Genomic DNA, 27,899 nt, shown 5'->3' with positions numbered 1-27,899 from the left:
ATGGAGCAGAGAAACTAAAGGGAACCATGACTTGGGACGCCTGGGTGGCTCAGTGGTTGAGCATCTGCCTTTCGCTCAGGGATCCCGGGGTCTGGGTATCGAGTCCCGCAACGGACTCCCGTGGGGACTCTGTCTCCCTGCTTTGTGTGTCTCTCATGAATAAATAAATAAAATCTTAAAAAATAAAATGAATGGAACTGTGTCTCTCACCCCTGCCACAGAAGTTAAGTGCAGGGAATAGACATTTGGGAAATTAGTTTTTAATCTTTGCAGTAATTAAAAAAAATTCTTTGCAGTAATTAAAAAAAAAGGAATAACGGTTTGGAATATTCTGCCTTTTATTTTGATATTGCTTAGTCTGGAGTAGGCAACCCATCTTACTGAGACTCACATTCCATATAGGCCACAGAGTCTACACTATGAAATTGAGGAAAGACTGCCCAAAGTCCTGGGTTATGGAGCTGCAAACTTTGTTCCAGCCCAAGTGGGAGGCCTGGACCCCCCAGATGACACCATGACTCAAAAGATAGGGCCCAGCCAAAGCTACCTGCACTCAGCAGAGTAAGGTCTCTTTAGGAGAGGACTTGCCATCTAGGGCCTGGTGGCCATAGGAAAGGTGAGGCCAATGGAAGGGATGTAGGTACAGTTCTACTTCAGAGATATTGCAAGTTCAATTCCAGACCATCACAGTAAAGTGAGTCAAATGAATATTTCGATTTCCCAAGTGCATATAAAAATTATGTTTACACTATACTGTAGTCTATTAAGTATGCAAATAACATCATGTCTAAAATAACAATGTATATTAATGTACTTTAATTAATTAATTTTTTTTATTTTTTTATTTATTTATGATAGTCACACAGAGAGAGAGAGAGAGGAAGAGACATAGGCAGATGGAGAAGCAGGCTCCATGCACCGGGAGCCCGACGTGGGATTCGATCCCGGGTCTCCAGGATCGCGCCCTGGGCCAAAGGCAGGCGCCAAACCGCTGCGCCACCCAGGGATCCCCAATGTACCTTAACTTAAAAATGATTTGCTGCTAAGAAGTGCTCACCATCATCTGAGCTTCCAGCTCAGATGAGTCATAATCTTTCTGCTGGTGGAGGGTCTTGCCTCGATGTTGATGGCTGCACACTGATCAGGCTGGTGCAGCTGATGGTTGGGCAGGCTGTGGCTGTTTCTCAAAATAAGACAACAATGAAGTCTGCCACATTTATTGGCTCTTTCTTTCACAAATGATTTCTCTGTAGCTTGTGATGCTGGCTGAGAGCATTTAATCTACAGTAGAACTTTCAAAATTGGAATCCATCCTCTCAGACCCTGCTGCCGCCTTATCAACTAGGTTAATGTAATACTCCAAATCCTTTGTTGTCATTTCAATAATCTCCCTAGCATCTTCTCCCAAAGTAGATGCTGTGTCAAGAAACCACTTTCAGGGGCTCCCAGGTGTTTCATTTGGTGAAGCGTCTGCCTTTGACTCAGGTCATGATCCCAGAGTCCTGGGATGGAGCCCAGCATCCAGCTCCCTGCTCAGCGAAGAGTCTACTCCTCCCTCTCCCACTACATCCGCTCCCCCGCCCTCCATGCTTGTGTGCTCACGCTCACTCTCTCTCTCACATGGGTGTGCATGAGCTCTCTCTTTCTCTCAAATAGATAAATAAAATCTTTTGAAAAACCCCACTTTCTTTGTTCATTCATAAGAAGCAACTCCTCATCTGTTCAAGTTTTATCTGAAAGTGGTGCAGTTCAGTCACCCCTTCAGGTTCCACTTCTAATTCTGGTTCTCTTGCTCTTTCTACCACACCTGCAGCTACTTCCTCCACTGAAGACTTGAAGCCCTCAAAGTCATCCATGAAGTGTGAAATCAATTTCTTCCAAAGATTTTTTTTAAACTTTTCTAATCTAAGCAGTTCTTTCATTATAGTCTTTTTTTTTTAAATTTATTTATGATAGTCACACAGAGAGAGGCAGAGACATAGGCAGAGGGAGAAGCAGGCTCCATGCACCAGGAGCCCGACGTGGGATTCGATCCCGGATCTCCAGGATCGCGCCCTGGGCCAAAGGCAGGCGCCAAACCGCTGCGCCACCCAGGGATCCCCCTCTTCCAAAGTTTTAATGTTGATATTTTGACCTCAGAATAGGAGAGAATGGGAAAGCGAACAAGCAGAATCTGCGCATGTTCTTTCCCAGGTGCCTCTGAATCACTAATGTTTCTTTTTATTTATTTATTCATTTTTTATTTAAAAATTTTTTTGAATCACTAATGTTCTTAATGACATCTAGAATGGTGGATCCTCGGGAACCTGGGTGGTTCAGTCAGTCAAGCAACTGACTCTTGGTTTTGGCTCAGATCATGATCTCATAGGTTGAGCCCCGTATCAGGCTCCACACTCAGCGTGGAGCCTGCTTGAAAGATTCTTACCCTCTGTCCTTCCCCCTGCTCTCTCTCTCAAAAAAATAGATCTTAAAAAAATTAAAAATAAATAGAATGGTGAATCCTTCCCAGAAGGTTTTCAATTTACTTTGCCCTCATCCATCAGAGACATCACTATTAATAGCAGCTATAGCTTCACAAAAGGTATTTCTTTTTTTAAAAAGAAGATTTTGTTTATTTTTGTTAATTTATTTGAGGGAGAGAAAGAGAGCATGAGCAGAGGGAGGCACAGAGGGAGAGGGAGAAGCAGACTCCCCACCGAGTAGGGAGCCCGATCAGGGCTCGATCCCAGGACACCAAGATCATGACCTAAGCTTTACTGACTGAGCCACCCAGGCACCCACAAAATGTGTGTGTGTGTGTGTGTGTGTATTTTATTTATCTATTCATGAGAGACACACAGAGAGAGCCAGAGACGTAGGCAGAGGGAGAAGCAGGCTCCATGCAGGGAGCCTAATGTGGGACTTGATCCGGGACTGCGGGATCACACCCTAAGCCAAAGGCAGATGCTCAGTCGCTGAGCCACCCAGGCATCCCAAAATGTATTTCTTAAGTAACATTTAAAAGTTAAAATTACCCCTTGATCCATGGGCTGCAGAGTGGATGTTTCATGCCTGATAGCAGGCATGAAAACAACATTAATCTCATTGTCCATCTACATCAGAGCTCTTGGGTGATCATGGGCATTGTCAGTGAGTAGTACTTTGGAAGAAATCTTTTTTTCTGGGCAGTAATTCTCAATGGTGGGCTTCAAATATTCAGTAAACCATGTTGTTTGCAACCAGATGTGCTCTCATCTAGGCTTTGTTGTTGCATTTATAGAGCATGAACAGAGTAGATTTAGCATATTTCTTAAGGGCCCTAGGATTTTGGGAATAGGAAGTGAGCATTGACTTCAACTTAAAGTCACCAGCTGCATTAACCCCCAACAAGAGAGTCAGCCTGTCCTTTGAAGCTTTGAAGCCAAGCACTGACTTCTCCTATGTAGCTATGAAAGTCCTAGATGGCATCTTCTCCCAAAATAAGGCTGTTTTATTTTATTTTTATTTTTTAAGGCTGTTTTATCTACACTGAAAATCTGTTGGTTAGTGTAGCCTTCTTCATTAATGATTGCAGCTAGATCTTCTGGATAACTTGCTGCTTCACCTTGTCCTTTTATGTTACGGAGATGGCTTCTTTCCTGAAACCTCATGAACCACTCCCTGCTAACTTCCAACTTTTCTTCTGCAGCTTCCCCAAATCCTCCAGCCTTCATAGAATTAAAGAGAGTTTAGATTTTGCTCTGGATCAGACTTCGACTTAAGGGAATGTTGTGGCTGGTTTGATCTTCTATCCAGACCACTCAAACCTTCTCCATATCAGTAATAAGTCTATTTTCTTTCTTGTCATTCATGTGTTCGCTGGAGTAGCACTTTAAATTTCCTTCAAGAACTTTTCCTTTGCCTTCACTATTTGGCTGTTTGGTGCAAGAGGTCTATCTTTAGGCCTAGCTCAGCCTTTTACATTCCTTCCTCACTAAGCTTAATCATGTCTAGCTTTTGATTGAAGGTGAGAGACATGTGATTCTCCCTTTCACTTGAACACTTAGAGGCCACTGCAGGGTGATTAGTTGGCTGCATCCCAGTATTGTTGTGTCAGAGGAGGGAGAGAGATCCGTGAATGGCTGGTCAGGGCAGCAGTCAGAACACATACACTTATCAGTTAAGTTTGCCACCTTATATGGGCACGGCTGGTGGCACCCCGAAATAATTACAATAGTGACATCAAAGATCACCACTGATTACTGATTACCATTATGAATATAATAATAATGAAAAAGTTTGAAGTACTGTGAGAATTACTAAAATATCACAGAGAAAAGTGAAGTGAGCAGATGCTGTTGGAAAATACCATCTATAGACTTGCTTGACACAGGGTCACTACAAACCTTCAATTTGTATAGAACACAGTATCTGTGAAGCACAATCAAGCAAAGTACAATAAAACGAGGTATGCCTGTAGTCTCAAGAAGCAGCTGTGGGGATCAAGGGCCCTGGCACACCCCATCCCAGGGTAATGAGGGAGCAGCGACCGGAAACTCCAGGGATCAGAAGGTGCTTGGGGAGCTGCCAGATTAGGAGAGAAGAAAGAGATGAAGAGATGCATTGGGAGGATGTATGCTAATGATATGACAGCACTGGAGGAAGGGCAAAAAAAGAAATTCACAGGGGGAGAAAGAGACAGAGAGAGAGAGACAGAGGTGGTGGTGATGTGACTCCAAGAAATGAAAATATTTAAAGTAAGAGCAGACTCATTTATCTTTTTCCTCAGATTGCGCTGGGGAGACTTGATTGGGAGTGTGGCTTGAAGGCCTGGCCACACTGGCCTCCTTCCCCATCTTGCCTGAGCCTGTCCTGCACCTGAGGCTTTGGTCAGAGGGTTCTCTCAGTACTGACCTCTTGCTCTGGTGGCCTACATGTCCTTCCTCTGCCCCCCTCCACCTCTGGTGCCTTCTGCCATTCGTCCTCTTCTCCTCTCTTCCTTTGTTTTTTTTCCCCCAAATTTGCCAGCACCACCTCCCCTGGAGCTGGCCCAAAGTCTCCCACTTTTAGTGCCTCTAACAAAATGGAGGGTTAGGCAGGACCCAAGGGTTCCAAGGTATGGGGACAAACTTCCAATTAAGGACATTGAATATGTTGTGTAGTCAAGAGGAATGTTGGCCTTTCTCTGCAGAACTTATGAGCAATCCAGAGCCTGTGGAGTTTGTCAAATGTAGCTCTCGTCTCCTAGTGATATCCTCTGGGGCCTCACATGAAGACATTTCTGACCATTGGCTCCCTGTCTCACTGCAGATGGGTTTTAAGAAGGTCATTTTTTTAAGAAGGTCATGTTAATAGCATTTTGACTGTTGCAGTAAGATCTGTAGACTGCCCAAGCCGGCAAACATAGGAGGAAAACCCAAAACACCAAATCAAGATCTACCTCATGGTTACTAGCCCAACGTGAATGCGTTTTATAGACTCCAAATGTGTAGGTCAATGTCATCAACCCTTCATGCCTCCAGCTGACTTCCCAAGCCCCAACCTATCAGCAACCTGTGGCCTTTCAGGCCCCTGTTAGAAGTGACAACTCTGAGTAAGTTTGCCAAAGGGTGGTGGAAACAGTACTGTACTGTGTGAGCCCTTAGCCCCAAAGAGATGGTGAGCATATTGCCAGGCAATCCCCTAAAAAAAAAAAAAATCAGGACCCATGATGTGACAAGACTGAGTGTGCTTACATGAACGGCAAGGGGAAATATTTGAAATTGCGACTGTTGTATAAAATATAGGACATGTGTTTGCCAGAATTATGACAACCACTACTTTCTGTAAACCCAAGGAAGGGCCTCTACAGAATTGCCAGGTACCCTTTGGAAACCTGGTCTTATTCCTACAGCTCTGTGGGTACCACCCATGCCCATCCAGTCCTGACTCTGCTCTTGGTAGTATTTAGAGGGCCCTGGTAATCACTGAAGACAAATGATAAAACACAGATTTTTGAAAAGGACTGCTTTGCTGTTGCCAACATCGTGGGCATTGTTTGTTAGAGTTTATTGGTTTTGGACGAGGATAGGAAAAAGGAGGAGGAATGTGATCAAGCCCTTCCAGCTAGAACTCTGTGAGCCGCAAGACCTGGATTCTGCTGGGCCAGCAGCATCTGCTAGAGCTAAAGCAGGCCTTTTCTTTCTCAAGTTTTTCTCTGCCCACCGTTTTCTGGTGCTCACTTTCTCTGCACATACAGAGGAAAACAGAGATTTTGAACAGTTTTGGGGCCCCTGCTGGCTTTTTTGTCATGTAGCTTAGATGCTTTAAAAGAAAGAAGAAAGAGCAGAGTTGAAGTTCCTGAGAAGTTCCTATTTAATGCTATGCTGTAGACAAGAGTTTTCTGGTACAACAGCAGTTTGGGTATAGACTAAACATCTAGAAAGTCTCTTCTACTCTGACCATCCAAGGATTCTTTGATGTCAGTGTATCCTATGCAAGAAAAAAAAATCAATGTTTTGTTCAGGGAGAAGAATTAAGTCATTTTATTAAATGCTTAATTATGAAATTATGAAGATTATTATAAACATCTCTTGCAGTCAGGATGTCACACATAGTGTGACTTTGTACGAATGTGTGACTAGTTGTGACGTGAACATGAAATCCTGCACAGGACTGGGGGTACTTCCGAGGAATCTGGTATTTCTTCAGATAAACACTAGGTGGCATGGAGAACTTGATAAATAGAAAACACTAATATCACAAATTGGAAAACAGGATGACCCTCTCCTTTGATTTGCAGCGATTGTAAAATCTCCAAGTCAAAGCTCAACAGAAAAACATCAGCAATATGGTGGATGTTGCTTATTGACACATTCCCAAGGAGAACTGGGCCGAAGGAATTCGTTCACAAAAATCTCCTTGTATAATCTTCTTCTTGAGTATCACTTTATAAACATGATGATACATTCAAAAATCTAATTGTTACCATGACCAGATTCCTTAATAGAAAACAGGCTATTTCTGTCAGTGTGGACGTGTTTTTCATTTGAGAAATCTGGACAGCCTTTTCTCCTTCCTCTTTTCCTTTATGAAATCAGCCAAAGGAGCAGGGGGTTGGGATCAAAAAGCAAGCTCTGATCACTCTCCTCCAAACATCCCTGTGGATGAAAAAGCAGCATTTTCCCTGCCATTTTGACTTTCCCAACATGTTCATTTCCCTGTGCTCAGGGCTGAAAGAGGAGTATCTTTCCCATCATTCTGAGTGTGAAAATGTAGGGACAGGTGTCCTAGCTGTGGTTCAGTAGCTCCATCACTTCTGACACTACCACATCCTCTCCTATGCTTAGCAGATCTTGTAGGGAGAAGCAAAGCTCCATCACACCGAGACATTCCTCAGGCCTTCTAGCACTCAAAAGTGCCAAAACACACATAGTTTGCAGCCATGCAGCAACGCTGTGGCCTTGCTCTTGCCAGACAGGCCACAGGCTCAAGTCAAAGGTAAAGGATTGTGCTACTTAGAGCAACAGAGAGTGGTATCTTCCAGGTATAGTTTCTCAGAAGAAGAGGCAGGCGGAAGTACTCTGAAAGGCTTCAGCTATGTTAAGGAGAGCTGTCTTGTCATGGCTGAGGCCTCTGCTGTGATAGCTTGAAATCACATGCCTGGTCAGAGGATGTAAGGTAGATAACCAAGATCCTCAGATCTGCTCTTCTTAGAGAGTGGTGAGATGCCCGGCAATGTGAGTTTGCGGCTCTGCTCTACCCTCCACTAGCTGCGTGACCTCTCTGACCTTCGTTGAGCCTCTGCGTCCTCATCCATGAAATGGGAATTAGGTGAGTTGTGCGGAGGAGCAGATGAGATGGGAAGATACTTCTTTGGCGATGTCATACCACGGTATCATTTTTCCAAGTAGGGGAGGGAGAATCCATACTGCACTTCTCTTGTCTTCCAAGTCTGAGCAGAAGCAGTAAGAACAGGACAGTCCAATTATGCAGCCTGATCCCAGTAGTGTGAACCCAAATGACTGTCCTCCCAGCCTACAGTTAGAAGATGGCTCCCTGAATTTCTGCATTTTCTAAGTCTCTCCCTCCTGTTCCCTCATAAAGAAAATTCTGTGCACAGGATCTCTTTTCCATTCACTTTACAATGGAGATTTGTATCTGTCCACTTCTTGTGAATTAAGTCGTGTTTATTTCCCCAGAAGAGAATGAAAAGCACACACATAGACAAGCAGAATTTTTTTTTCTTTTTTTTAAATGTTTATTTATTTATGATAGTCACACAGAGAGAGAGAGAGAGAGGCAGACACACAGGCAGAGGGAGAAGCAGGCTCCATGCACCGGGAGCCCGACGTGGGACTCGATCCGGGGTCTCCAGGATCGCGCCCTGGGCCAAAAGCAGGCGCCAAACCGCTGCGCCACCCAGGGATCCCACAAGCAGAATTTAATAGGCATTTTATTATTTTATTTTTAAAAGATTTTATTCATTTATTCATGAGATACACACAGAGAGGCAGAGACATAGGCAGAGGGAGAACCAGCCTCCCTGCGGGGGGAGCCTGAAGCAGGACTCAATCCCAGGACCCTGGGATCACAACTTAAACTGAAGGCTCAACCACTGAACCACCCAGGTGCCCCTTAACAGGCATTTTAAACTGAAGGAATATTTTCTTTCTTGAGGGTTTTGGGGACATTGTATTAAAAAGCATTATAACAAAAAAAAAGCATTATAACCTGGTTGCATTTTCTCTGCAACTTTGGACATTTTTGTTTCTCTGTTTCCTCTCTCCCTGGGAATGAAGAGTCTGCTAACACAGTTTCAGCAAGGATTATGTCCACTTTGTTAGTATACTGCAGTCAGAAGGGATGGCCTTGTTTAAAAATTAGGGGATCCCTGGGTGGCACAGCGGTTTAGCGCCTGCCTTTGGCCCAGGGCGCGATCCTGGAGACCCAGGATCGAATCCCACATCGGGCTCCCGGTGCATGGAGCCGGCTTCTCCCTCTGCCTATGTCTCTGCCTCTCTCTCTCTCTCTCTGTGTGTGTGTGACTATCATAAATTAAAAAAAAATTTAAAAATTAGTCAGATATGGGTACTCGGGTGGGTCAGTCAGTTAAGCATCTGCCTTCAGCTCAGGTCATAATCCCACAATTATGGGATGGGGCCCCACTTTGGGCTCCCTGATCATCGGGCAGTCTGCTTCTTCCCCATCCACTCCATGCTCCCTCTCTTGATCTCTCTCAAATAAATAAATAAATAAATAAATAAATAAATAAATAAATAAATTCTTTAAAAATTGATCAGATAAATCCTTTTCTATAAAAACTACCACATCTTAAAAACGATCAGTTTTGCAAATGTGGATTTTTTTTCCTGAGAGAGATTCCCTCTTTTCCTCCCAACATTCTACAATGAAAAAATTAATTTTTTAAAGATTTAAAAAAGATTTTATTTATTTATTCATGAGAGACAGAGAAAGAGAGAGAGAGAGGCAGAGACATAGGCAGAAAGAGAAGCAGGCTCCTTGCAGGAAGTCCAATGGGAGACTCAATCCCAGGACCCCAGGATCAGGACCTGAGCCAAAGGCAGATGCTCAACCACGGAACCACCCAGAGCCCCCTATAATGAAAAGTTTTAAACATATAGCAAGCCTGAAATATTTTCTCCGTGAATATCCCTATACTGTCACTTGGGCTTTCCCACCAATGTTAGACTATGTTGGTTTTGTCATCTATTTATGGATCCAACCATCCATCCCTCTGCCATCCATGACTCCATCTTTTTTTCCTGATGCACAAATGTGGACTTGGGCCAATCGAATTTGCTCAAAATGATAACTATATACTGGGACTCATGCAAAACTTTCACTCTTTTCCTGTTTACTTAAAAAGAAAAGTGGCTGTCAGCCGGAAAACTTCATTTTCCCTGGTGAGCTTGCTCTGCATAGATACAAACACAGTGCCCTTGTGCCACCTTCATCAAAGGATGACATGCATCTGGTGCTGATGGACTGTTAGCCATGGCCCGGTGAGCCCAAGGTCAGACTGTCCCAACTCTGTTCTGTGCCTGTGGCTCAGACTAAATGAAGAGCTTTCTGGGGCCCTGGTGACTTAGATTGCCACCTAGGTGACCACATGACTAGTGACTGGGTACCGGGATGTGTGTAGTATTCCTGCCTCTCTCCTGCTGCTCCATGCTCCTTGAAGTCCAATTAATGTCGGATTCACCATCATCTCCCCAGGTTAGCCATGGGCCATCCACAGTTTACATGCCAAAAACATCAGGCTTTTATTATTTCTGTTGGCGTACAAGGGTAGCTGACAACCCATCCTGGGATTTTGCCTTTCATCCTCTATTTGTATACTTTGATCCTGCTTTCTAGTGGCCCTTCTTTATCTTACCCACATAAAATGTAGCATGCCCCCTCTAACTATCTGCTTGGAGGTAGCCTACCCCCAGATACTCTAGAAGTATTCTAAGGAGCTCTAAAAGAACATCCTTTTTTGGAGTTGTTGCCTTACTGCTTAACATGTATTTATAAAGAATTCCAGCAAAAGCAGCTACATAGCTTCTGGGGAGAAACCAACCTATTGCAGTACTTTTTCTTTCTTTCTTTCTTTCTTTCTTTCTTTCTTTCTTTCTTTCTTTTTCTTTTTTCTTTTTTCTTTTTTTTAGTTTCAGAGGTAGAATTTAGTGATTCATTAGTTGCATATAACACCCAGTGCTCATTATATTCACGTGCCCTCCTTAATGCCTATCACCCAGTTACCCCATCCCCCCCCCAGCAACCCTTGTTTTTCTTCCTATAGCTAAGAGTCTCTTATGGTTTGTCTTCCTCTCTGTTTTTATCTTATTTCATTTTTCCTTCCTTTCCCTTATGTTTGTCTGCCTTGTTTCTTAAATTCCACATATGAGTCAAATCATATGATAGTTGTCTTTCTCTGACTGACTTATTTCACTTAGCGTGGAAGTACTTCTTCATAAAAATTTTCATTGTCACATTATAATAGATCTAAGCTAGGAGAACATGACTGAGGATTAGCTAAAGGCATTTATACTAAGGTGTGAATGGCTGATAGACTCCTATATTCCCAGAGATAAACTGCATTTTAAAGGAAAGGTACTTATGAGCTCAAAGGGATCTTGAAGTGGTAGTGTAGGTGGGATATCATAATAAGGCCCATCCTAGTGACCCTTGCCTACTTACAGACCTGTGCTCTCTCAGTTCCCTTCACCCCTAAATACACAGAACACGAATTTGTTATGTCTGACTCCCTTCAGAGAATTTGCCAATCTTTGCTCTAGAGCTTCAGCACAAAATACATATTTCTCCCTTTGATTTGGGTTTGCTTTCTGTGCCACTGCCTTTAGTAAATAACATCTTAAAGTATCTTAGGTAGTTTCTGGAAAGTTTAGGAGTTTTCTAAACATGGAACAGATGCATGGAACATCTGGATGATAGGCTCTTGGCAATGCTTCAAGGGTCCCATTGTCACTGACAGATGGGGTCCATCTGCGAGAATGGGCGTTTGGAAGCTCCTAAAGTTAAAAAAGTCTCTGTTTCAATAGTTTATCTCAAATTAAATTTGGGGGGTATAGATCCCAATATAGTGCTCAAACCTATGCAAATTTCCAAGTCTTCACTGTGCAACAAATGCTTGTTTTTCTTTTTAAAAAGATTATTTCCATATTAGAAAGTTTTATTCAGGTTTCAATATAACCATATCATACCCTACAAAGGCATAATAATTATAATAATCTCTTGTACTTGTTATAATACATGTTTTCAAAGCACTTTTATGTATATTATCTTATTTGATACTCATAGCAGCGTGGATGGATTTGCAGAGCAGATATATTGATACCCAGTTTATAGATGAGAAAATGGAGCCCTGGAGAACTGGAATGACTTGCTCAGGGTCACACAGCTAATGAGTATGAGGACTCAATTTCAGATCATTGATCTCCTATATTATAGGACCACACTAATTGAGTTGATAAGGAAAGCCAACCTCTGAGAGTGTTGCTCATATAAAACAGAAAGATTTGGGTTGGAGAGAGTTGGTATATGGTCTCCAAGATTGAGCTTGGGTGGTGGCGCTTCCAGTCTTCCTCAAAAGCTGGGCTTAATAATTATTCAAAGTTTGCAGAATGCTCTAGCTAAGAATCATTACAGAAAGAGTATGTTGAGCTCCAGGGCCAGCATGTTATATGAGATCTGGGTGGAATCTTTGTGCTGTCTACTCCTACTAAACAGGATTAATCATATTCCAGCAGATGACTCACTACCACACATCTTAAGACAGCATGGATTAACAACAGTCCAAGACACTTGGCCAAAGTAATCCTCAACTTGGGTCACCTTGTGAATCTCTCACCAATCACTCCACCTGCCTTAGCAGACCAGAAGGTTCACAGGTTCACATTCTTTTTATATTCTCTGTGGCATTCCACAAAAGAATGCCAACTCTGATCAGTGACAGAGTTGGATGCTGAGAACTGGGGAAGTGACGATTTCCAAAGTCTTCTCTGACGACTGTTGCATGCTATTTTCCCAAGAGTCTCTCACTGGCATTCAAGCCAAACATTATAGATGGGGCCTATTGCAACACTGTGTTTTCTGTGATTTCAAAGAGAACTTTAAAACCAAACCCAATCTCTTATTGATGATCTTTGAACCATTGGGTCATTGAAGTGGAACAGATACAAATATTATTTTTGGGCTAGATCTACTTGTCATCAAAATAATTGGTTGAAAAGTAAAAAATGTAGCTAAAGCAGGTGTGTGTGTGTGTGTATGTGTGTGTGTGTCAACTAGCCAAAAATGCAGTGAAACAGTCTGCACCTACACACAGAATCAGGAAACTGGTTTGTATCCAAAGACATAGCCTGGTTTTAGAATGTGTCTAGTACATCAAATAGAAGAGTTAAAAGAAAGTCACTTCTTTGGTGTGTGTGGAGGGGGTTAGACACAGATGACAGATCAAACTAGAGAGGAATACTTCTTTTTAAAGAAATGCAATTATCAAAGAAGATATTTCAGGATTGTGCTCAACTCTGAAACTCAACTTCTGCCACTCTGCATCAGGATCTGTTTTTGATGCTGAAAATCTTACATGATCAGAGCTGATTTGTGTCTCAGCATTTAGTGGCGACCAAGTCAACCTATGATCCAAATCATTCAGATATCGTGCAAGAAACCAGTCATGGAAAGCTGAATTTTTTTTCATCCAAAAATTTTCTCAACCTCATTTGGACAGAAATGGAAAATGACATTTCAAACTTTAATCCCTTAATATGTAGTCTGGTTCTTTCCAAAGGTTGCAAGATTTCCAAGCTCTGGAATTCATAACTAACTAACCATATGGAAAAGGAATGTTCTACATATCTTGGCTCCCCAAATATTGTCAGAATATGAGGGACTCTCGTTGACACAGTGCAGGACCTTGCATGAAGGCAGTCATACACATAGCCATACTCCTTGCCAGGGCAAACCCTTTTCTCTCGTAAGACTAGTGTCCTTACCAGGCCAAGTCCCTCAAATGTTAAATTTCTACCACCAAGCCTTTGATCTTGCTGCTCCCCGCCTCCCCATCTCATACAGAGTGACTTTCTTGCTTATCTTTCAAGATCCATTTCTGATTCCACCTTCCCATGAAGATTTCTTTGACTACTCCAACCAGTAGGGATCTCTCCAATGCCTCCTAACTCTTGGAATTGATTATCTGTAGCACACAAGTGGAGACTCTGTTGGTCTTGCTGTCCTCACCCACCCAACTCTAGCCCATTTGAGTACATGACAACTGCCACAGCTCAACACCCAAACTAGTATCTCGGAGAAAAAGAGTGGGCTGGAAAATCAGATGGTTCTATCTTCCACTTGGGGCCCTTCCACTTTTGAGAATGTCTCTCTGAGCTTCCCTTAGCTTCTTTGTCTAGCAGGAGCAGTGGTATCCCTTTCGAAGGGTTGTGAGAGAACATTTGCAATGTGCCCATAGCACAATGCCTGGCATATAATAAGCAGGTAATCAATGGCAGATATGTAGGTACTTCTCCGTGCAGGGCACGCACTGGGTAATAGGTCATGCCTTGATTAACTGATGTGTTTTTTAATTCAGAATTCCTGAGAATTGGACAATAAAAGAATTCTAGGGTTTTAAGGCTGGGAAAGGTCATAAGAAGTAATCTATGATGTATTTATTTATTTTATGATATAGCTATTTATTTATTTTTATTTATTTTTAAATATTTTATTTATTTGAGAGAGTGAGCAAGAGCAGAGGGAGGGGGGAAAGGGGAAGGGCAGAGGCAGAGGGACAAGCAGATTCCCTGCTGAGTCGGGAGCCTGATGTGGGGCTCAATCCCAGACCCTGAGACCATGACCGGATCTGAAGGCAGACACTTTACCAACTGAGTCACCCAGGTGCCCCTATGATGTATTTATTGATAGGGAAATATGTTCACTGTTAGTAAGCCAAAAGGGCAGTTTTTTAAATAGGATGATTAGGGTCTGTGTGCAATTGTGTGTGTGTGTGTGTGTGTGTGTTGTCTGTCTGTCTGTCATTGTTTTAACTGGGAAGTATGCACCAAAATGCTAACAGTGGTTAGCTCTGACTGGTAGGATTATAAACAGCTTTAATTTTCATTTTGCTTATCTATATTAATTTTCTATTGTGAGTATATACCACTTGCATAAATAAGACATAATGAATGATTTTTAAAATATCATATAGGTATATTTTAAAAGTCTCAATATAGACCAGGGTGGGAGGTAGGAAAAATGCAAAATTGACAAAAATTGGGGTCATGGGACGTGGGTGCTTTCTCCCCTCAAAATTTACTCTTTTGTTATTGTTTCACTATCTTCACAATAGAGTTTTTAGTTTATAGAAGTCATATTCTAAACCATCCCTATGCTTTTTTGCTGATCATTCATTTCTGGTCAGTAAATGATTAGGTTGTTCCTGATAGGTAGTACTATGAGAAGGGACTCCTTTTCAGCTTCTAGAATTACCTCAGTATATAAAATGGGCTACCTATGTCTTGACCAATCTGTTAAAGTTTCTTTCTGGTGGACCCCAGTTATTTTGACTCTGTTGCTCAATGTTATGTGGATCCTGCCAAGATTTTCTGAATTGTTCTGTGGTCTGGAAATAAGAAGCTCTTGAGTTGGTAGCCAGGTCAGGAGTCCTGCTTGTATGCATCAGCCCATTTGGGTTGTCCTGCTGTAAGGCTAGAAACACAGCGTCCACCAAGGCTGCAAATGCCCTTGGGATGCACGCTGTCCTTTTTCTCCATTGTATGCTCTCTTGGCAAATTTTCTGTTCTAGACAGCACCCCTCCATTCCACCTCATCACGGTGGCCAGTTCAGGACAAGGATATGGAACTTTAGGCAAGTTCCCATTTGGTCCTATAACCTGGATTTGTAGCAGAGGTAGGGAAGTAAGTGGGGCCAAGACCAGGAAACACAGGGTAGGATTAGAGGAATCTCATTTCTTTCTCTGTTACCTATAGGGGCAGCTGAGCATATGCTTACAGCCATCACCTGGATTTGACATTCATAATTGCTTTCCAGTTAACAACAACAAGGAGGAGGCTGTTTAAGGTGGCAGTGTAGGAAGATCCTGAACTCAACTCCTACGACAGACACAACAAATCTACAGCTGCAGATGGAAAACTTCCATCTCAAAGAGCCCCAAAACATTCCCGAACAAGCTCCTCTTCAACAAAGGATAAAAGGCCACATAGAGATGATTGAGAGAGAGAGAGAGAGAGAGAGAGAGAGAGAGAGAGAGGCACTGTCTTGCCAAAATAGCACCCCAGGTGCCACCACTCACAGTTGGGAGGGATCTCACAAACATGGAACTTCTCCCTGAGGAGCAAGAGGTTTGTGTCCCACATCAGGCACCCCAACCCCTGGGACCTGTACTCAAGAGATGAGCTCCCCAAACATCTGGTTTTGAGAATCAATGGGGCACACTTCCAAGAAAGTCATAGGACTGTAGGGAATGGAGGGTCCCCTCCTAAAGACCTTGCACACAGACTCATTTGCCCCGAGACCCAGCACAGAAGCTGCACCTAGACTACAAATGAAGGTGATTCATTTGTTATTCTTAAAGCATCTGCAGGAAGGGCAGGAGGCTGCTGGGACTCCCTCCAGGCAGGAGATATGGACAGGTGCCATTTTTTGCATTCTCCCTCTACCTTGCTAGTGCCAGTGGGTGTGCTGGCTCCCATGCATTACCCCACCACAACCTACTGAATGGGAGAAAATATCTGCAAATTACGTATCCAATAAGGGGTTGCTGTGCAAAATATATAAAGAACTCATACAACTCAGTAACAAAAACACCAAATAGCCCAATTCAAAAATGGGCAGAGGATCTGAATAGATATTTCCCCAAAGAAGACATCCAGATGGCCAACAAACACATGGAAAGATGCTCAACATAACTCATCATCAGGGAAGTGCAAATCAAAAGAACAATGAGATATTACCTCACACCTATCAGATAGCTAGTATCAAAAAGACAAGAAATATGTGTGAGGATGTAGAGAAAAGGGAATCCTCATACACTGTTGGTTGAAATGTAAATTGATGCAGCCACTATGGAAAACAGAATGGAAGTTCCTTAAAGAACTTAAAATTAAAGCAGGACACAATCCAGCAATTCCACTTCTAGGTATTTATCCAAAGAAAACAAAAACACTAATTCTTTAGATACATGCACCCCTATGTTCTTTGCAGCCTTATTTATAATAGCCAATATATGGAAACAACCTAATGTCCATTGATGGGTGAATGGATAAAGAAGATGATATATATATATTATATGTATATATATTTATACATATATATCACATACATGTAATGGAATACTACTCAGTTATAAAATATATATATTTTTAAAAAGAAAAAATATATTTATGCTACAAATATATGTATTTATGTATATAAAAATATATATATTTACACTACTCAGTAAAAATATATATTTACACTATAGTATATATAGTAGTATATATATGCTATATATACATATATATACACGAACACATGCAATAGAATACTACTCAGCTATAAAAAATGAAATCTCGCCATTTGCAACAACATCGATGGAACTGGAAAGTATTAGGTCAGACAGAGAAAATCAGAGAAAAACAAATACCATATGATTTTACTTATATCTGGAATCTAAAAAATTAAGCAAATGAACAAACAAAACAAAACAAAACTCACAGAGAATGGATTAGTGGTTGCCAGATGGGAGGTAGGTTAGGCAATGGGTAGAATGGGTGAAGAGGATCAAGAGGTATGAACTTCCAGTTATAAAACAAGTCATGGGATCCCTGGGTGGCGCAGCGGTTTAGCGCCTGCCTTTGGCCCAGGGCACGATCCTGGAGACCCGGGATCGAATCCCACATCAGGCTCCCGGTGCATGGAGCCTGCTTCTCCCTCTGCCTGTGTCTCTGCCTCTCTCTCTCTCTCTGTGTGCCTATCGTAAATAAAAAAATAAAAAAAAACAAGTCATGGGGATGTAATATACAGCATGAGGACTTGAATTAATGATATTGTATTACAAATTTGAAAGTTGCTAAGAAAGTAAATCTTATTTTTCATTGCAAGAAAAAATAATGTTGTAAATGTGTATGGTGACAGATAGCAAATAGACAATGCAGTGATTATTTCACAATGTATACAAATGTCAAATCATTATGTTGCACACCTTAAAGTAATATAATGTTGTATTTCAATTATACTTCAGTAAAAAAGAAAACAAAAAGAACATGAAGTATTTATTGAGTGCTTACTATGTGTAAGACACTTATCTATACAATGGAGCTAACCAGTGAACAAAACTGACGAAATTTCCTTCCCTCATGGACATTATTTTTTTCTCCAAAATTTTATTTACATTCCAGTTAGTTAACATATAGTATGATATTGATTTCAAGAGTAGAATTTAGTAATCCATCAGCCAGTGGTCATCATAACAAGTGCTCTCTTTTAAAAATTATTTATTTACTTATTAGAGAGAGAGAGAGAACACAAGCAAGGAGGAGAGGCAAAGGGAGAAGGAGAAGCAGACTCCCTGCTGAGCAGGGAACCCAATGTGGGGCTCGATCCCAGGACCCTAGAATCACGACCCGAGTCAAAGGCAGCTGCTTAACCAACTGAGTCCCCCAGGAGCCCCACAAGTGTCCTTTTAAATCCCCATCCCCCATCTAGCCCACCCACTATTCACATCCTTCCATTAACGCTCAGTTTGTTCTCTATCATTAAGAATCTCTTATGGTTTGCTTCCCTCTCTCTTTTTCTTTTCCCTTTCCCATATGTTCATCTGTTTTGTTTCCTAAATTCTACATATGAGAGGAATCATATGGTATTTGTCTTTCTCTGACTTATTTCACTTAGCGTAATATACTCTAGCTCCATCCATGTCATTGCAAATGGCAAGATTTCATTCTTTTTGATGGCTGAGTAGTATTCCATTGTATTTATACCACATCTTCTTTATCCATTCATCAGTCAATGGACATCTGGGCTCTTTCTATAGTTTGGCTATTGCTGATAATGCTGCTATAAACATTGCGGTGTGTGTACCCCTTTGAACCTGTATTTTTCTATCCTTTGGGTATATACCTAATAGTGCAATTTCTGGGTTGTATGGTAATTCTATTTTTAACTTTTTGAGGAATATCCATACTGTTTTCAAGTGGCTGCACCAGTTTGCATTCCCACCAACAGTACAAGAGGGTCCTCCCTTCTCTGCATCCTCACTCACATCTGTTGTTTTCTGTGTTGCTAATTTTGGCCATTCTGACCAGTGTGAGATGGTATCTCATCATGGTTGATTTGTATTTCCCTGATGATGAGTGATGTTGAGCTTCTTTTCAGGTGCCTGTTATCTATCTGGAGGTCTTCTTTGGAATAATACCTATTCATGTCTTCTGCCCATTTCTTTCTTTTTTTTAAAAAAGATTTTATTTATTTATTCATGAGACACACACACGCAGAGAGAGAGAGAGAGAGAGAGAGAGAGGCAGAGACACAGGTAGAGGTAGAAGCAGGCTCCATGCAGGGAGCCCTACACAGGACTTGATCCCGGGTCTCCAGGATCACACCCTGGGCTGAAGGCAGCGCTAAACTGCTGAGCCACCCCGGCTGCCCATTCTTCTGCCCATTTCTTAACTGGATTATTTGTTTTTTAGATGTTAAGTTTGATAAGTTCTTTTTTTCTAAAAAGATTTTATTTATTTATTCATGAGAGACAGAGACAGAAAGAGAGAGAGAGAGAAAGGCAGAGACATAGGCAGAGGGAGAAGCAGGCTCCCCGCAAGAAGCCCTATGTGAGATTCGATCCTGGACTCCAGGACTATGCCCTGAGCCAAAGGCAGATGCTCAACCACTGAGCCACCCAGGTGCCCCTAATAATTTTTTTTTGACTACCCTGATAATTTTTTTATACATTTTGGATATAAGCCTTTTATCAGATATGCTATTTGCAAATATCTTCTCCCATTCTGTAGGTTGCCTTTTAGTTTTGTTGATTGTTTCCTTTGCTGTCCAGAAGCTTTTTATCGTGATGAAGTCCCAATAGCTCATTTTTGCTTTTGTTTCCCTTGCTTCTGGCCACATGTCTCGTAAGAAGTTGCTGTGGCTGAGATCTATGCTATGCCTGTTTTTTCCTCTAGAATTTTGATGGTTTCCTGTCTAACATTTAGGTCTTTCATCCATTTTGAATTTATTTTTGTGTATGGTGTAAGAAAGTGGTCCAGTTTCATTCTTCTGCATGTGGCTGTCCAGTTTTCCCAACAGCATTTGTTGAAGAGTTGTCTTTTTTCCATTGGATGTTCTTTCCTGCTTTGTTGAAGATTAGTTGACCAAAAAGTTGTGGGTCCCTTTCTGGATTCTCTATTTTGTTCAATTGCTCTATTTGTTTTTGTGCCAGTACCATACTATCTTGATGATTACAGCTTTGTAATATAGCTTGAAGTCTGGAATCATGATGCCTCCAGTTTGGTTTTTCTTTTTCAAGATCGTTTTGGCTATTTAGGGTCTTTTGTGGTTCCATACAAATTTTTGAATTGTTTGTTCTAGCTCTGTGATAGTGATTGCGTTAAATGTGTAGATTGCTTTGGGTAATATAGGCATTTTAATAGTGTTTGTTCTTCCAGTCCACGAGCATAGAAAATTTTCCCATTTCTTTGTGTCCTCTTCAATTTCTTTCATAAGTGTTCTATAGTTTTCATAGTACAGATCTTTACCTCTTTGGTTAGGTTTTATTCCTAGGTATCTTATTGTTTTTGCTCTCATGGACTTTACACACTCAAACCCAATGATGCCTTTCTGATTCTGATCAAAAAAGAAAATAAAGTAGATGAATTCTGGATTAAGAACCAACTGACTACACTCCACATTTGTTAGTGGAGTGGCAGATCTCTGTGACCTGATCTCCTTGTTTCATTTGGGTTGTATTTCTGCCAGCAAAAAAGCATTTTCATTATAAACATTGCTTTAATCTAGTTTGCATGATCATTTCAGAAAATAGCTACAGTGGCTGGAATTTCAGCTCTCGGAACAAGGGTGAGCATTGGAGGTAGACAAACTTCCTAACTGCCCTGATGAGGTACATGAAGGAGAGAGGAGCCTGGATGGCTCAGTTCTTCGAGCGTCTGACTTTTGATTTCAGCTTAAGTCATGATCTCGGGGCAATAAGATCAAGCCCAGCAGCGGGTTCCATACTCAGTGTGGAGTCTGCTAGGGACTCTCTCTCTCTCTCTCTCTCTCTCTCTCTCTCTCTCTCCCTCTGCCCCTACCCACCCCCTCAAATAAATAAATAAAATCTTTAAAAAAATAACAGCAAAGGAGAATGCAAGAATGCCACACAAGAAGATACATTGCCTACTAAAGAAGAAATATTTTATATAAAATTTAAGTGACTATGTTACAACATGATTCTTATACAACGGTCTGATTATATTTATATCTGATATAAAGACTACTAAAGAGTGTGGGGTTTTTCAGTGGAAATTTAACTAAGATGTCTCATATTTAACCAAGGTCATTCACAGTTTGGCTTGGAAAATGATGTCTCGAAAGGTACAGATTCATCTATTGGTTGGTCAGTTTTCTTTGGTGAGAGGATGTATGTGCGTGAGAGAGAGAGAGAGAGAGAGAGAGAGATTCGAGGATATGGAGAGTTGTTTTGTGTAGAGAACTTGGCCCAAAGCTTATGACAATATCTTAACGAATCTCCTGGCATTGGAATCCAAGCATTGATTTTTATTAAACTTTGGAGATTTTGCAATTTTCACTGAGCTGAGGTCAGAGCTAGCGGAGAGCTGCCCAGCTGCATGCCTTGATAACCACAGCCTCTTAGTATATGGTCTTAATAGCTAGTGGAACCTCCTCCTCTTCCTCCTTACCGTGACTGTCATTTCTTCAGAAATGCCCTAAAATGGCACTAAATGATGTGCAAACACACCAGATGGATTGTTAATCTCTTTTCGAGGCTTCCTTAATGGTGCATTCATAGCCCCTTGGAGCAAATTCAATTTCTCTCTGTGCACTCTATTTCCACTTTTACAATTCTAGAAGAAATCATTTTGGCAAACACATTTTGTGACTTGGATGAAAGGTAATTTATACAATTGCTTACCTACTATGACAACAAGCAGCAGCTCAAGTCACAGGAGGATGGATGGCTATTCATCAGTCACAGCTAAGACACATAAATGGACCTGGAGCCTTTTATGAGGCTTGAAGCTGAGAATTTGAGAGCTACTTTTGGCAGATCTTGTTCCTTTGGAGGGGCGCAGGAAACAGGAAAAAAAGTCAGCTCTCTGGATCTTCACTTTTGCACTTATCACCAGGTCTTAAGAGACCCTGAAATGAGCCTGACAGAGAGGATGAAGCTTGGATGGTACCAGTGCCAAATGCCACAGTGCTAAGGGTAGGCATTGCCAGGTCGTCTGTGCCAGGGATGTAGCTGTGGTCCATTCAGCCCATGCCTTCTTTCTCTAGAGGGAGCCTGCGCCACCCCTAACAGAATTCCAGATCTGGTCAGAAATGCTCCTTTACACATCAGGCCCAGTAGAATTCAACATTTTTGAAATATATTTATAATTAATTACATTTAGTATATATTTTAATATGTAATCATAAATATTATATGTTAAGTGTTATTCATATATTAAATATAATATTAAATATTATTTCTGTAATATGTATATATAAAATGTATATATACATATTTAAATTCACACACACATAGAACTTTGAATAGAGTAACTCTTTTCTAGAAGGGCTGTGTGGGTTTGTTTTAAGCCAATGGTTCACAACTGTGGCTGCACATCCAGGAAGCTTTTAAAATTCCTGAATGTCTAGGCCTAACCCCAGGCCAATTGAATTACAATTGCCGGGGTGGCGCGGGGTTGGGGGTGGGGTGGGGGGGTGTTGAGTCCCAGGAACCAGTAGTTTTCTAAGCTCCTCAGGTGATTCTGATATGCATCTAAGGCTGAGAACTTCTGCTTTAACCAGTTAAGGCTGATAAAGGTGCTGGGTCTCTGACTTTAGTGCATACCGGACTCACCTGGGAAATTGTGAAAATGCAGATTCAGTAGATTTGGCTTTGGGGCCTGAGATTCTGTATTTTTAGGAAGTTCCCTAGGTGACCTGGAGGCTGGTGATCCATGGACCACATGTTGAGAACGCAAGCTAAAGAATTCCACCCTGGGGGAGCCTGGCTGGCTCAGCTGGTAGAGCATGAGACTCTTGATTTCAGGGTCATGAGTTCGAGCCCCACGTTGTGTGTAGAATTTACTTAAAAAACATTCTACCCTGGAGCTTGCATGCTTCCCATGCTTTTTAAATTGTTTAATGTTATAATGGTCCCCCCCTCTCATACAGCTTCCTCTTCTGCCAGTGCCTACATGGGACATTATGGTGTGTAGGGGTCATCAGGCTGATAAGTTCAGACACTTCACTTTGTCACCTCCAGAAGAACCAAAACAACAAATCAAAGGGGTGCTAGGGCACAGAGTGGAGGGTGAAGGGAAACAGACCAGGAATTAAGGAATAGGCTCTGGAAGTGGAACCCACACTTGGACATTAAGAAGACATTAACAGGGGCGTCTGGGTAGCTCAGTCAGTTGGGCATCTGACTTTGACTTGGGTTGCTACCTTGGGGTCCTGGGATTGATCCCCACATCAGGCTCCCACACTCAACAGGGAGTCTGTTTCTCCCTCTGCCTCTGCCCCCCCATCCATGTTCTCTCTGCCTCTCTCTCAAAAAAATAAAATCTTAAAATAAAAAGACATTAATAAATCAACATCTTAGAAAGCCAGAGTACAAAGTGTGAAAATCAATAAAGGGAAATCTTATTTAGAATGCAGTTGGGGGGATGCCTAGGTGGCTCAGAGGTTGAGCGTCTGTCTGCCTTTGACTCGGGGCATGATTCTGGAGTCCCAGGATTGAGTCCTGCATTGAGCTTGGAGCCTGCTTCTCCCTCTGCCTATATCTCTGCCTCTCTCTTTCTCTCTCTCTCATTAATAAATAAATAAAATATTCAAAAATATATAAAAAAATAGAGTGCAGTTGGGAAGCCCTGTAGGGGAGGTCTCACAGAGGACTTCTTGGTCCCAGCTTAGGTCACATCCCTGGGCAGGAAGGTCATTTTACTACCGCAGGAGGTGGAAGGAAGATTTCCTTCTAGTCCAACAACAGCATAACCAATGAGAAACCATCATCACCCTGAATTCTCTGCTTTTCTCCAATAGACTTTTGCTCAGGGCAGCCCCTCCCTGCTTTCTCTTTTTTCTCTATGAGGTAATGTTTCTCTCCTTTGTTCTCTGGTCTTGCCTATGGCTTGCCATAACTTGCAGGTCCCAAATTGGGATCCCTCTATTCCCCCAGTAAACTCATTTTGCTGATAAGAGAACTGGCTCTTTTATTTTGAAGCTTAACAGAAGGATCCGCCTACAGCACACCCCCCCAAAAAAAAGATAGGGTAGACTTAACCTGGACCTAAGGAAAGGCATCCAGACCAAGGATTCTTGAATAAGCCTCCTCAGCTCTATCCAGCTCTGTCCCAAGAATCTCTTACCTGTACAGCCCAACCTTGTTTATTTGACCTCTAGGAGAAAATGAGTATCGCTGCCACTAAGTAAGGATAAAGGGATGGAGTGGGAAGAAGTGTAGCTATAAGAAAGAGATTCCAAGTGGATCTCCTAGTTGCCTATGCTCGGTTAGATAAGTGTTAAGATTTAGAGGATTAATGCCAGTGGGTGGTTAGCAAGCACCTAGTTCAGGTGTTGGGGCTAGACATGAATGGTAGAAAGCCCAGAAAAAGCAGATAAAAAAGATTTCTAAAATGATAAAGAGGATTATTCCATATCAGAGTCCCAATTGGTGTGTGATGGCCTTAGAATGTACTTTCTCAAATCATGTCTCATCATCACTGTTATCTAGTTAAAACAGTTGTTAGGCCGAGGATGAAAAGTAGGTTGAGTTAAAGTAGAATCTTATTACCAAACTGGTTATTATAAGGAGGGCTGAGAGGACACCTGTCAGTGGCAGGGTCTTGGGGTTAGTATGTGGTGTGTGTGGGTTTGGTGGGTCATTAGATATTATCATGTAGATAAAGGCTCAATAGTCAGGTGAACACATAGGCTTGAATTAAGGCTACAGCAAATTCAAGGATAGTCAGTAGGTTGAGAATAATGAAGGCAATCAGAGCTATGGTGGGGCTGATGTTTACTAAACTCTTTTTTTAAAGATTTTATTTATTCATTAGAGATACACAGAGAGGCAGAAACACAGGCAGAGGGAGAAGCAGGCTCCCTGTGAGGAGCCTGATGCAGGGTGCAGTCCCAGGACCCTGGGATTACACCTTGAGCCAAAGGCAGATGTTCAACCACTGAGCCACCTAGGCTCCCCTAAACACTTTTTTTCCCAAAGATTTTATTTATTTTAGAGGAGAAAGAGAGCAAGCCTGAGTGGGGGGAGGGGCAAAAGAGAGAATTCCAAGGAGACTCTGTGCTGAGTGTGGAGCCTGATGTGGGGCTCCATCCCAGGACCCTGAAGTCATGACTTGAGCCAAAACCAAGAGTCAGACACCCAACCAACTGAGCCACCCAGGTGCTCTGGGACCGATGTTATTAAGCCCAAGGATGCTCCTCTGATTGAGTAGATGGCCATTCTGTGTACTTTACTGCTTATTTCACAGACTCAGTTGATATGGAATTGGAGTGTGTACAGCCTTTGATGTCAGGTTAATAAGCAAATTGTTACACGGAAAAGAGTGTGGATATTGCAGTTAGACTAGGGCTTCAATCCTGCCTCTGCCACTTAAAGATAGTGTGCCCTCTTCTGATCCTCCATTCTGTAGTAATGCTTCTGTTGGTCACCTCTTTTGGGGGTGGGGAAGCATGAAATTAGGGAAGGCTTCAGAGAACATATGCCTAGGTTACTTTGTTGTTTACCCTGAACTTTCCAGAATTTTTACAACCTCAACACAAGAGCAGACTTCCAAGTACAAGCTTCAGGGTCTCCCTACCATGTCCAGCCCAGTACTAACTGATACCAGAGACTTCATCACTTCTCTGCACCCTGACTCTCTTGTTTTCCCATACATATTCCCCACCCCATAGTAGCAGGAGAGAGCCTATTGCCTGTAAGAGTGGGAAAAGAAAATCAGGGAGGCTTCATGCAGGAGGCTGCATTGGAGCTGGGCCCTGCAAGGTGAGCATTAGAGGAAAAGAACATTCCAGGAAAAGGCAACCACACCAAAGGTGTGATTAGTCTAGTATATAGGCCTAAAGTATGGATATTGGTGCTAGAGGGCCATAGGTTCAAAGTCTAGTCTGGCCATTTCCTAGTTCTCAATGATCCCATCCCTTAGGCCTCTCTCACCCCACCCTCCCTGTTCTATGAATACTTTCCTAACTGCCTAGGGTCAGTCACACAGTTGCCCATTCTGTGTATCTGATCTTTAATGACTGGACAACGTCCCTCCCCCATTCCACTTGTAGTACATGGTAAAAAGAGTCAAACCATGACTTCCTAACAATGAGGTGTTGGGCAAATTGCTTCACTTCTATGAGTCTCAGTTTCCTTATTTGTAAAATGGGGATATGGAAAGTACTCCCTTACAAGGTTGTTGTAGAGATTCAATAAAATGCAGTGTGTAAAATTCTTAGCATCGTACCTAGATGTAGTAAAGTCTTAACACATAAACCCACTATATTATAGCTTTGCTGTTGAGTTTTTACCATATGACATGAATGCATGAATAAAAGTTGGCATTACTCTGTGAATAAGAATTAGAAAAAGATTTTCAAATCCTTTACATGCAGTTAAGGAGCAGTTTTGAGGACTCCAAGGGCCTACACTGCTTATAGCTAAGTTCTCACTCCCTTTATTCATTCTACAAATATTTATTGAGTGCCTATAGCATGCCAAGGATCATGCTAATTGCTGGGAGCATGGTGAACAAGACAAGGTACCACCCTCCATCCACATGGAGTTCATGTTCTAGAAGAGAGAGAGAAAGTCCATAAGCAAATGAATAAAAACACATTAGGTCACTTGGCAGCACGTACTAAGGCAGAACTCGAGCAGGAAGTGTCACCTGAGCAGAGACCTGAAAGCATGACACAATAAGATTCAGTTATGGGGATATTTGATGAAAGATCTTTGTGGGCAGAGGAAAGAAGCAGTGCAAAGCCCCTAAGGCTAGAATACACCTGAAGTGTTTGAGGAACAGTAAGGAGGCCTTTATGAGTTGTTTAAACCCAGTGTTTGCTTAAAGGAACACATGGCTTTTGATATCTGTATGTTTATTTCAAAGACCCCTAAATACTGGAGGTCCTAGAGAAGGCTAATTGTGAAGTCTGATGACTCTTTAAAAAAAGATTTTATTTATTTATTTGAGAAAGAGAGAATGAGTGTAGGGAGGGACAGAGGGAGAGAAAGAAGCAGACTCCCTGCTGAGCAGGGAGCCTGACTTGGGGCGCGATCCCAGGACCTTGCAATCATGACCTGAGCCAAAGGCAGATAGATGCTTGACTGACTAAGCCAGTCAGGCATCCCATGATGTCTGATGATTTTTTTTGTGTGGATTCTCCAGTCCCTAGCATGCTGCTTCTTTTCTGAGCCATGGACCTTTGGGTCATGCCTCCCTTTGCCATATGCTATTGACCTAGAGTACCCAGAGAAGTGGAGAAGACTTACTTTAGTTTGCACTATAAGGCTAAGGACCCAAATGAACATATTGGATTTTTATGAGCCAAGTACTCATCCATTCCTTTGTTTATTCCTTCACTCAACAAGCATTATGACTTACTTTCTTTGGGTTTAACTGTGCTAAATTCGGTGAACAACACAAGTCTAAGACGATAGGCCCATCAATCTTGAAGCCTTTTTGGAAACATTTGGGATAAATCATAATGTTTTAGAACTCTGTGATCTCAGTCTTTAAGGAGTAAATGGGGTGAGAAGACATACATATCTGAACAGCTAATGAAATAGTGATTAGTGATAATATGAGCCCTAGACAATGGTAGCATAAACAGCACAATGCAGCAAATGATAATGTATGCTAGGTAAGTTGTTCAGATAATGAAGACTCTAGCAGTTGGTCAAGAGAAGCTTCCTGGAAGTAGAGAGGCTCAGGGTGGACCTTGAAATACATGCAAAGGCAGAGAGGAAGAGAAAAGGAACAAGAGAGCAAAATGCCAACACTTTGAGATGATCACTTCTGAGAAAAATGTATGCTAAATCAGTCATGCTAGCCAGCGCCACCCTCTCTGCCATTATGATCCATGGTCTAGACTTTTCTAATACTTCCATTCTCTAAAATCTTAAGGGTTTATGCATTCCATGTAATAAGTGAACCCTAGTCTGTAAGATAGTAGTATTCCCAATTTCCCAAGAACCTGGGCCTAAGATAATAACTGA

The sequence above is a fragment of the Nyctereutes procyonoides genome, unplaced genomic scaffold (assembly GCF_905146905.1).
Source record: "Nyctereutes procyonoides isolate TBG_1078 unplaced genomic scaffold, NYPRO_anot_genome, whole genome shotgun sequence".
Lineage (NCBI taxonomy): Eukaryota > Metazoa > Chordata > Mammalia > Carnivora > Canidae > Nyctereutes > Nyctereutes procyonoides.
The sequence above is the reverse complement of the archived record's forward strand: the minus strand, read 5'-3'. Positions refer to the sequence as shown.